This window comes from Doryrhamphus excisus, linkage group LG16 (genome assembly GCF_037039965.1).
Source record: "Doryrhamphus excisus strain RoL-2023G ecotype Guam linkage group LG16, RoL_Dexc_Guam_v1.1, whole genome shotgun sequence".
In the NCBI taxonomy this organism is placed as follows: Eukaryota; Metazoa; Chordata; class Actinopteri; order Syngnathiformes; family Syngnathidae; genus Doryrhamphus; species Doryrhamphus excisus.
The window spans coordinates 5,233,103-5,245,631 of record NC_136372.1 but is presented as its reverse complement, the minus strand read 5'-3'; the positions used below and the strand labels follow the sequence as shown (position 1 = coordinate 5,245,631).

Here is a 12,529-nt window from a genome sequence, read left to right as displayed (position 1 = left end):
TGTGCGGATCTTGTTTTATGGCGCTCCATACTGGCTACCGGTGCTTTACATCTTATGTGGTATAAACACATGACCTTTACAAAGCCACAAGAGGATCACAAACATACTGGAGTCGACCTATATGGAACCTTTGACATCATTAAAGTAAATATAACATAACATATAGTATGTTTTTTATTTGTTTTGACTGGACATGACATTTTTTTATTACTGTCATTTTTTATAATTATTATTTCTTACTGTGTAGTATTTTTAATACATTTTAAATACATCTATTTATTGAAATATTTGGGACATTTTTGTTAATTGTAGCTGTTTTTGGATGTATTTTGTTTCATTTATTAGTTTAATTTATTCAGTGACAAAGGTAGATAATTACAAAAAATTATTTAGTTTATTTCAGCATTTAATTAGAATTTTTGGATTGGACAGTTTCCCTAAAAAATCTATTTAGTTCATTAAATAACAGTCAAATACATTTATTCAGATGATTTTCTGAATAAAAAAATAGTATATAAATATAATAGTATATAAATAGTATATTCATTCATTCATTTTCTACCCTCATGAGGTTTGTAGGGAGTGCTGGAGCCTATTCCAGCAATCTTTGGGCGAGAGGTGGAGTACACCCTGGACTGGTCGCCAGCCAATCACAGGGCACATATAGACAAACAACCATTCACACTCACATTCATACCTATGGATAATTTGGAGTCGCCAATTAACCTAGCATGTTTTTGGAATGTGAGAGGAAACCGGAATATTACAAAAAATTATTTAGCTTATTTCTGCATTTAATTTGAATTTTTTGATTGGACAGTTTCCCTAAAAAAATATTTAATTAGATAAGTTAGATAAGTATAGTTAAAAAACAGTCAAATACATTTATTCAGATGATTTTCTTGATTGGACAGTATATTCATTCATTCATTTTATATCCTCATGAGGGTCACGGGGTGCTGGAACCTATCCCAGCTGTCACCCTTGACTGGTCGCCAGCTAATCACATGGTACATATAGACAAACAACCATTCACACTCACATTCATACCTATGAACAATTTGGAGTCATGGACACAAGATAAAATGTCTCTAATTTAGAGTGCCACTGTATTTATTTAAACAATGAGTTAGTATTCATATTTAATCTTATCAAAAACATATTTTTTTCAACTGGACAGGTCCTGAGGCAATTATGATAATTAATTTATTTGTGTATTTACGTATATTTAAGATTTTTCAAGTTGTTCTTAGAATAAATGCATGGGGGAAAGTAATAGCTGATGACTCAGTGTTAGTTATATCCTCCCGCTTCTTTAGTCAGTCCTATAATTGGCCTTAAGGGACAATTTGTTATAAACGCTTGCATTAAATATTCAAAAAGGGCTGAATGAAATCGCAATGCCATTCGTCTCGGGCAGATTGCATTGAAATAATAAAGAATTGATGACTCCTTGCGTATATGTGGAGGCGCCATGGAGGCAGTTATGCTGTTCTCCATATTTTTTGGGATGAAATATTTTCAGAGCTTTAATGAGACAAATGTTCATTTGCCGCATATGTGTTGGTTAAGTACGCATAACGCCTGGGCGTCTTTCATCATAGTGATGGACACATGCTTGTGTACTCTTTGTTTGTTACTCGACAGTACATGAAAGCAACAATGAGAGGTGAGCTAGATTTAATCCTTTCATTTTCTACTAAATTTTGCAGCTTTATCGGAAGAGCTGGAAATGTTATCTTCAAGGGGTGTCCCCACTAGAGTTTGGGGAGGGGAAAATTAGTGGTCAAGGGTGATGGACGCCGACTTGTTGCGGGTTTTGCAACACAAAACTCCAAAAGTGCAGAGGAACATTAAAAGAAATGAATTGGCCTCTTGTAATTGGCTGGATTTTGCGGGAATGTAACAGTAAAAAAAAGTTCCACCGTTGTCCTCACTCTCAAATGTTATTGTTCCTTCCTCTCAAACTTATTATTTCTAGATATTTATGTTATGCTGGTCATGAGGTGTCAGTAATGTCACATTAGCCACCGCAAAAAGTCCAGGAATTTAAAAAAAACAACAACAAAAAAGTGGTTAGCGAGCAGGCCACACAGCTTTGAGACCCGAGTTCAATTCCACCCTCTGTGTGAAGTTTGCAAGTTCTCCAAATTGTCCATAGGTATGAATGTGAGTGTGAATGGTTGTTTGGCTATATGTGCCCTGTGATTGGCTGGCCACCAGTCCAGGGTGTACCCCGCCCTCTTGCTCAAAGTCAGCTGAGATAGTCTCCAGCATAAACCAACGACCCTAATGAGTATATAAGTGGCATAGAAAACGGATGGATGGATTTATGTTTAACACTAGTCAAAATTTTGGACACACTTTCTCATTGAATAACATACCAAAGTGTCTCTATATTTTGGACCCATAGTGGATTAAAACTACAGTAATCCCTCATTCATCACAGGTAATTAGTTACAGTGAATTTGCATGTAGTAGGAATCCTTGTATATACATGGAACACTGTTTATAACCTTCTAAATACAGTTTTTAACACTATAAGAGCTCTCTAGACATGACATAACACCCCTATAGCCACCTTTACATTCATATTATTCAATATGACATAATGTTAGCATTGGGGGAGTTCATTCATTTTCTACTGCTTATCCTCACAAGGGTCGTGGGGGATGCTGGGGCCTATCCCAGCTGTCTTCAAGCGAGAGGCGGGGTACACCCTGGACTGGTGGCCAGCCAATCACAGGGCACATATAGACAAACAACCATTCACACTCACATTCATACCTATGGACAATTTGGAGAACATGCTAACTTGCACGGGGAGAATATGCAAACTTCACACAGAGGGTGGAATTGAACTCGGGTGCCCTAGCTGTGTGGCCTCCGCTCTAACCACCTGTCCACCGTGCAGCCCATTGGGGGAGTTTTTTGTTGTTCATTCATTTTCTACCGCTTTGCCTCACGAGGGTCGTGTGGGGTGCTGGAGCCTATCCCAGCTGTCTTCAAGCGAGAGGCGGGGTACACCCTGGACTGGTGGCCAGCCAATCACGGGGCACATATAGACAAACAACCATTCACACTCACATTCATACCTATGGACAATTTGGAGAACATGCTAACTTGCACGGGGAGAACATTCAAACTTCACACCTAGGGTGGAATCGAACTTGGGTCTCAGAGTTGTGTGGCCTGTGAGGTAACCACTCATCCACCGTGCAGAGTTAATTGACTTCCAATGCATTTTAGTTGATTTTGTCATTTATGCTTGAAAATGCTTAATTTAGGCCAAAAGTACGTAAAATTTTAACTTTTTTCCAGCATGAAGTAGTACAAGTAACAACTTTTTACACCACCTCGGTGTTTTTTTTTGCCACAGTTTAGTTCTTGTCTTGTAATTGGCAATAATACACAATTCCAATGTTATGGCATATGACGAAATGGAGCCAGCGGCACCAGTACCACAGTTTAAGTATTAATACTGCCAAGCAGCCATTTAGCCTGAATCTTCTATCGGTGATAGGCTGCCTCAGCGCTCGAGGACAGGAAGAGCAGACCTTGAGGAAGGCAGGGCTAACAGCTGCATGCATGGGCTTATATCCAATTCGGACATCTGTGATGAGTCCAAAGGCTTTGCCGCTGACCTTTTAGCCAAAACAAAAAACCCACATCTGCTGCTTCTCACTAGATAAAAGTGCCTAGAAAGCTGTCGGATTGTGGCCTAAAAGTCTATTACACTGCAGTCTCACACGAGTCAATCCACCGCCATTACCAGCAGCTCTCTAGGGTTGTTTTTAATAGACAAAGCAGGTGAGATTGCATGGGGCTTCTCTGCATTGTGCATTAGAGGAGGGTATTGGTCCCCTAATAAATAGCATCAGGCTTAGTGTTATTTATTTACCGTACGTGTCCTGCGTTCTAGATGATGACAACATGATTGTTAGTGTGTCGTTGTGTGTGTATGTGTGTGTGGAAGTGGGTTTGATGGTCCACTCAACACACTTCTGTTACCGCCTCACAATCAGCCACAAGTAATGGGAGTGCATTATGATGGAGCCTTATTATGGGCGGATTGAATAGCGGACACTGATAATGATGAGCTAAAGGAGATGCGGCTTATTCTCACTAGGCGTGGGGGGAACTCTGGAGCCTATCCCAGCTGTCTTTGGGGGAGAGGCGGGGTACACTTTTGAACAATTTGCATTGTTTATGTATGGAAACTGCCTTTACCTTTGATAAGATTTATGATGGCTGTATTATTTCTTATGTTAACATTGTTTTAAATAAATATTCATTCATTTTCTACGGGGGGTGCTGGAGCCTATCCCAGCTGATTTTGGACACGAGGCGGGGTACACTTTTAAACAATTTGCTTTACATTTTTATGTATGTAAACTACCTTTACCCTTGATAGGATTTATGATGGCTGCATTATTTCCCATGTTAACATTGTTTTAAATAAATATTCATTTTCTACTGCTTATCCTCAAGAGGGTTGCGGGGGTGCTGGAGCCTATCCCAGCTGACTTCGGGCGAGAGGTGGGGTACACTTTTAAACAATTTACTTTATATTTCATGTATGTATACGACCTTTAACTTTGAAAAGATTTATGATGGCGGTATTATTTCCTATGTTAACATTGTCTTAAATAAACATTCATTCATTTTCTATGGGGGTGCTGGAGCCTATCCCAGCTGACTTTGGGCGAGAGGCGGGGTACACTTTTAAACAATTTGCTTTATATTTTATGTATGTATACTACCTTTACCTTTGATAGGATTTATGATGGCTGTATTATTTCCTATGTTAACATTGTTTTAAATAAATATTCATTTTCTACTGCTTATCCTCAAGAGGGTTGCGGGGTGCTGGAGCCTATCCCAGCTGACTTCGGCGAGAGGCGGGGTACACTTTTGCACAATTTGCTTTCCATTTTATGTATGTATACAACCTTTACTCTTAAAAAGATTTATGCTGGCGGTATTATTTCCTATGTTAACATTATTTTAAATAAATATTCATTCATTTTCTACCACTTATCCTCACAAGGGTTGCAGGGGGTGCTGGAGCCTATCCCAACTGACTTCGGGCGAGAGGCGGGGTACATTTTTACATTTTTAAACAATTTGCATTGTTTATGTATGTAAACTACCTTTACCCTTGATAGGATTTATGATGATTTCCTATGTTAACATTGTCTTAAATAAAATTAAATTCATTTTCTACCACTCATGAGGGTTGCGGGGGTGCTGGAGCCTATCCCAGCTGACTTCGGGCGAGAGGCAGGGTACATTTTTTTCACAATTTGCATTGTTTATGTAAGGAAACTACCTTTACCTTTGAAAAGATTTATGATGGCGGTGTTATTTTCTATGTTATGTTCATTCATTTTCTACCGCTTATCCTCTTGAGAGTTGCGGGGAGTGCTGGAGCCTATCCCAGCTGACTTAGGGCGAGAGGCGGGGTACACTTTTAAACAATTTGCATTGTTTATGCATGTAAACTACCTTTACCCTTGATAGGATTTATGATGGCTGTATTATTTCCTATATTAACATTGTTTTAAATAAATATTCAATTTCTACCACTTATCTTCACAAGAGTTGCAGGGAGTGCTGGAGCCTATCCCAGTTGACTTCGGGCGAGAGGCGAGGTACACTTTTTTTTTCACAATTTGCATTGTTTATGTATGTAAACTACCTTTACCCTTGATAGGATTTATGATGATTTCCTATGTTAATATTGTTTTAAATAAATATATTTCAGTTAAAAGTTAATGAAAAACTAACTGAAATACGGTATTGATGTTTGTTAAATAGGGTAAGAGGTAGAAGGGCATCGTGTGGGTTTGTGTCCACTTCATCCTGCATAAACATGCAGCCATTAATTACACTGATATCAACAGTACGCCCACAGACAAAGAACATCTCTGGTGTTTGCTTTTTCCCCTGCTTTGTTGTTTGAAATCCAACAGTTTCTTTCCCGGGACGGTGCGGCATGTAATCTGTAAATGACCGTTTACTCATTCCGAGCCACAGACCAGCCGCCGCTTCCTGGCGGGCTCTGTGCGGGCTCCAAATGACCTCTGTGGTTGTTTCGTAGAAGAAGAAAAAAAAAAAAACCTCGAGCCCTGTTGTCCTAACGTGACCATTAGTGCCACCATGCACCGACTCTCGCGTGGCTCGTAATTGTCATTCCAAAAGGTCTTGTTTACTAGGAACACCATCAGTTCTCTCTTGTAAACAAAAGTGACCTTTTTTTTTTTTTTTGCATTCGGTGTTACATGTGTATCAGCTGTACGGGTGGGATGAATATCATGCTTATATCACGTCGTATCGCAGCCCCCCTCCTGCCCTCCTTTTCCTTCTGTGCCAGTGTGCTGCAGGGTACAGGACTCCCAGAGGTTCGCATCTGTGACTCTAAGCAAGAGTGACATTCCTCTGACAACACCCTGACCAGGGACACACATGCACACGCACGTGCACTAGCCATTTAACACACACACACACATACACTTATCTGTCTATGTCTCTCTGCCTTCTGCCGGAGAGTTCACAAGCATGTCAGCGATGGGATACGAGTCAAAGAGCGGGCGACGAATGGAATGGATACGAATGGGGCCGCGAGGGCTGTGGCAGGCATTTTTTATTCACCAGGAACAAGTTGGATATATTTTAGAGTAGTCAGTGCACAGCTTGTATAGCTGTATAGATTTACTAGCCGACACATGTGTATTACTGTCTAAATCCAGTACTTCTCTACAAGAGAGGAGAAATATGATCTCAGGGAAGAAGTACATTTTAAACACTTATATGCTAGGACTACGTTAAAAAGCCATAGCATTTCAGTATGTGGAATCAAACTATGGAATGGATTGAGTAAGACCCTCAAACAATGCACAACGATGAGCCAATTCAAGAAACAATACAAGCAGTTGATGTTTGCTAAATACAAGGATGAAGAGTATTGAACCAGTCATGATGTGCTATACATATCACTATATTGACACTTACTATGGTACCCATTATGTCATTGGATGGTCATATCACCTTGTACTTCGGTACGTGACAAAAATTAAATTAAATTAAATTAAATTAAATTAAATTAAATTAAATTAAATTAAATTAAATTAAATTAAATTAAATTAAATTAAATTAAATTAAATTAAATTAAATTAAATTAAATTAAATTAAATTAAATTAAGCATGTTTTTGGAATGTGGGAGGAAACCGGAGTACCCGGAGAAAACCCATGCATGTATGGGGAGAACATGCAAACTCCACACAGAGATGACTGAGGGTGGAATTGAACCCTGGTCTCCTGGCTGTGAGGTCTGCGCGCTAACCACTCGACGGCCGTGCAGCCTTAAATTAAATTAAATTAAATTAAAAATGGAGGAAGTTACTATGGTACCCATTATGTCATTGTATGGTCATATCACCTCGTACTTCGGCATGTGACAAAAAATAAATTAAATTAAATTACAAAAATACAATTAAAAAAATGTAAAAATAAACATAAAAAAACTTTAACTATATTGGGAAAGCAGGAAGTGAACAAATGTAACAGTTACTGATTGTAAAAGTACAAGATGTCGGGGTAGGATTTAATAAGCTTTGCTTCTTCCTACTCCTTTTGGACATGTGGAACTGTGAACTGATTATGTGATGCATTCAATTGTAATCTGATGCATGTTCAAATGAAATAAAACCATTACCATTACCAAATATCTGGCCAACACAAGTAAGTAGCAAGATAATGGAGTGCATGATTGTTGCCAGCACACATACACACGGATTCTAACCAGTACTGAACACATGAACCAGCTCATCATGGAGGAGTGGTAGAGTACAACCTGTGTAGATGTGTTCGATTCCATGCCCGAGAGGTTAAAGCAGTGCTTAATAACCATAATGCTCACACTATTCACTTTTCAGTACTGATATAATGTACACGCTGTACACGGACTATGAAGTATATCCAAGCTGTGTAGTACTGTATTGTTCCTTGAAAAATGTCAAACAAAAGAGGGGCACTGCAGTATTATAGGCACCTCCGGACCAAACTTGTGAGCGACCTTGCCTTTCCCGCTCCATGAATCTTTTATGAGGCTGCCAATGTGGCTTTCTGACTAGAAGATTGGAATATAAATATGAGCTGTTGTGCCCACAGCTCCAGCACGGATACAAAAGGGTGGAGGAGATTGCTGCTAATTGAGAGTTTCATCACAAGACAAAAGGTATCACAGAGTGTAGGACAGGAATAGACGGTTCCCCCACCTGGAATTTTCTCTTCGAGTTAATTACGTTTTGCTTATCCCAAGTATTGTACCCGGAATGTCCTGTCTGAATGCCAGCGGATACGCTCGTCCTCTTCCTCTCCGCTTTGTATCCCCTCCTTGAAAATTCTATGATCCATGCCACTATTATCCCAGAGCATCCTCTCCTCGCCACCATAAATGTGACAGATGTCCGCCCCCCCCACCCCACTGTGTTGAAAGCCCACTTCTCAGTAGCACCGCTTTTATTTCCAGCTAATGAGGGATGAGAGCTTGACGACATGGCGGAAGTGGGAAGCATTTAATCGATGCTGGTTTCCCGCTCGGTGCTGTCAAAGCCGCTCGGCGATGAGGTGACTCGGGTCCTACCTGGGCGTGGGTGGCTGGGCGGACATGGAGAGGAATGTGTGTGTTTTATTCCAATCAAAAAAAAGCGATCGGTCCCTCTTGTGGGCGCGGCTTTCCCTGGATGATATAACAAGTCCATCTCGCTGACAACTTCCACCCTCGACATAAAACTACTCACCACAGAGGAAATTGGTACTTACATATGTAGATATCCCACCCTCGTACTCCGGTTTCCTCCCACATTCCAAAAACATGCTAGGTTAATTGGCGACTCCAAATTGTCCATAGGTATGAATGTGAGTGTGAATGGTTGTTTGTCTATATGTGCCCTGTGATTGGCTGGCTGGCGACCAGTCAAGGGTGTACCCCGCCTCTTGTCGGAAAACAGCTGGGATAGGCTCCAGCATACGGCATAGAAAATGGATGGATGGGTTTGTGTGTTTCTTGTTTTGGATCATTATTTGTAAATAAGTAAATAAAAGTAAAGTAAATAAAAGTAAATAAAAATACATGTAAAGAGTAGAACAAAAACAAAACGACTGAATAAAAATAAAAAATGTATGGATGAGTTTGTGTGTTTCTCGTTTTGGATCATTATTTGTAAATAAGTAAATAAAAGTAAAATAAATAAAGTAAATAAATTAAATACAAGTAAATAAAAATACAATAAAATATGTCTATATGTGCCCTGTGATTGGCTGGCGACTTTGGGGGCGGAAGGGGGAATGAATGAATGAATGAATGTTCCGTCAAATTTCAAACCTGGTTTACCTATTAGTTGAAGGAGTATAATAAAACTAAAATAAAGTAAAACATTGGTTGACTTCCTAGCTGTTCTAACCACAAACCATGTGAATTAGTCTATCCTAGGGTGAAATCGCTGCCGTTAAACCTGTCATAGTTTGACAATGTTTGCATTTTAAAATCCTAACCTGTCATACATGCTAGAATTAAACTAAAATAAAGTAAAATTACTCACTCTTTCCCTATGTCGCAGTGATTTGTGATTTGTGTATGAATGTGAGTGTGAATGGTTGTTTGTCTATATGTGCCCTGTGATTGGCTGGCCACCAGTCCAGCGTGTACCCCGCCTCTCGCCCAAAGACAGCTGGGATAGGCTCCAGCACCCCCTGCGACCCTCATGAGGAAAAGCAGTAAAAAATGAATGAATGAATACGTAGATATTCAGAACTTTCATCTTAGTAGTAATCCAAAACAGCGCTTCTACTGTAATCCTGCTGTATTTTTTCACGCATACATCTTAGTCAGTGAAGCATCCATGGGTGGGCGACCCTGGGGGGTATTGTGTGTGAAGTGTCTTGCCAAAGGACACAACAACAGTGCCTGAAATAGAGGAAGCAGTATTTAACCCGGGAACCCTCCGGTTACTGGATGACTACCTCCTGCTAATTAGCAATTAAGGGAGAGGAAATGAAGGACAGCATAATATTTTACATTGGTCGAATAATAATAATCATAATAATGAATGATCCTCCACACTGCTGTGGACCAATAAAAGGGATTGTATCGCTGTTCAGAGGAGCCCCCGCCCACAAAAGTGACAGCGGTTCGTAAACGTGCAAATCCAAAAATGGTAATTGGTAATGGTTTTATTTCATTTGAACATGCATCAGATTACAATTGAATGCATCACATAATCAGTTCACAGTTCCACATGTCCAAAAGGAGTAGGAAGAAGCAAAGCTTATTAAATCCTACCCCTCCATCTGGTACTTTTACAATCGGTAACTGTTACATTTGTTCACTTCCTGCTTTTTTTCCTGCTGTTTTTTTTATATTTAATTTAATTTAATTTAATTTAATTTAATTTAATTTAATTTAATTTAATTTAATTTAATTTAATTTAATTTAATTTAATTTTTGTCACATGCCGAAGTACGAGGTGATATGACCATCCAATGACATAATGGGTACCATAGTAAGTGTCAATATAGTGATATGTATAGCACATCATGACTGGTTCAAGACTCTTCATCCTTGTATTTAGCAAACATCAACTGCTTGTATTGTTCTTGTATTGTATTGTTCGTCGAATTGCATCCAAAGGTTGAAAACTGCAAACAAAACTTCTGAATGTGCTGCTTGCAAATGTTTTTTCTGTTGGATTGGATAAAAAGACACACATTTCTCCCCATGGCCAGCCACCACCAGTCACTACTGCATATCAAGCAGGCGCGAGGAAAAGGCAGAGCGACGCAAAACATATCTGTGTGTGTGTTTGAATTGCAGAAAGGAAATTTGTAGGATTGAGGCCGGTGGTCAACACCAGGGGTTCTAGGAATAGCAGGCACTCGGAATGAAGAAGAAAAAAAAAAAAGCCGACACGGCTGGTGCACGAAAAGTGGAGATAACAAGCGAGGAAAGACGAGAGAAGAGCATCCCGGCTGTGCCTGCAGGGTTATTATTGCTCCCATTCCAAGCAAAAGCAGAACACTTCTTTTTACATTTTCAAAACAAACACAGGCTCTCATTATAGAAGTAATGAAACGTGCTTCACATCGCTTCATCAGTGCAGGATTCATTGGTCGCTGAGAATGGACTAACTATTTGCTGTTCAAATGGGGTGCGGCAGAGACTAGTATACACAGTTTGATTTTGGTGGCGATTGGATCAAGGACCCAGGAGTCCATTCAGGTACTAAGTTTAGGAAGTTTAGGCTTGGATACGTGGCATGGAGGTCGGATCCCAAGATCAGGGTTCCTAGAACAAAGCAAGCTCCGATAAGATTCATTCATTCATTCATTTTCCTCACGAGGGTCGCGGGTGGTCACCAGCCAATCACAGGGCACATATAGACAAACAACCATTCACACTCACATTCATACCTATGGACAATTTGGAGTCGCCAATCAACCTAGCATGTTTTTGGAATGTGGGAGGAAACCGGAGTCTCCGGAGAAAACCCACGCATGCACGGGGAGAACATGCAAACTCCACACAGAGATAGCCGAGGGTGGAATTGAACTTGGGTTTCCTAGCTGTGAGGCCTGCACGCTAACCGCTCTCCGCCGTGCAGCCTATATACTATTGAAATATAGTTAAACTTTACAGGAGGAGAATAATTAAAAAAAAATACATGTATTTTATTTAAATATTTATTACAAGTAATTAGTATTTGAAAATAATTATGGAAATTTATTATTTTATTTTAAATATTTTATTTTTTATTATAAGTGAATAGTCGTTTGAATATTATAAAACAGTATCGAAACAAATTAGTTAAAATGTCAAAGATAATGCAATTAACATTTGTTTTTATTTACCTTAATTTTAAGTAGAACTTCAGATGTTTTAAATGGTATACCAAATTTTGAATATTGAGAATTGAAATTGAAAAATTTGAAAAAAAAAAAAAAAAAACACTAGTGAGGATAAGTGGCATCGAAAATGGATGGATGAATGGAAAAAAATGTTTATTGTGACTAGTAGGTAAGATAAAAAGATAAATACAGATTGTCACACTCACATTCATACCTATGGACAATTTGGAGTCACCGATTAACCTAGCATGTTTTTGGAATGTGGGAGGAAACCGGAATACCCGGAGAAAACCCACGCAATGCACGGGGGGGGTAACATGCAAACTCCACACAGAGATGGCCGGGGGTGGAATTGAACTCGAGTGTCCTAGCGCTAACCACTCAAGCACTGTGCAGCCCGCGAAGCCTTGTATTCTTTTCAAAACAAACAATCTGAAGTAGCGTATACACAAGGCAGGCTCATCTAGCTAGCAGCAACAGTGGAGCAAAGAAGTGATGGAGGCACTATAGGTGGATTCTAGTGAGACATATTACTGTTAGAACATCATTAAAAGTCACTTATGCATAATCAGGGAATATGTATTGTATAATGCGTACGTATATTGTCAACCTGCTACCTTC

The 12,529-nt window shown here is 39.5% G+C and overlaps 1 protein-coding gene and 1 long non-coding RNA gene across 2 annotated transcripts in view; one reads left to right on the top strand and one right to left on the bottom strand.

Moving 5' to 3' along the window:
- The window catches only part of olfm2a (olfactomedin 2a), a 68,305-nt gene that overhangs the window by 3,537 nt on the left and 52,239 nt on the right, over positions 1–12,529 (top strand). The gene's annotated exons all lie outside the window — the stretch shown is intronic.
- Positions 1–12,529, bottom strand: part of LOC144894442 (uncharacterized) — an 84,069-nt gene that overhangs the window by 28,895 nt on the left and 42,645 nt on the right. The gene's annotated exons all lie outside the window — the stretch shown is intronic.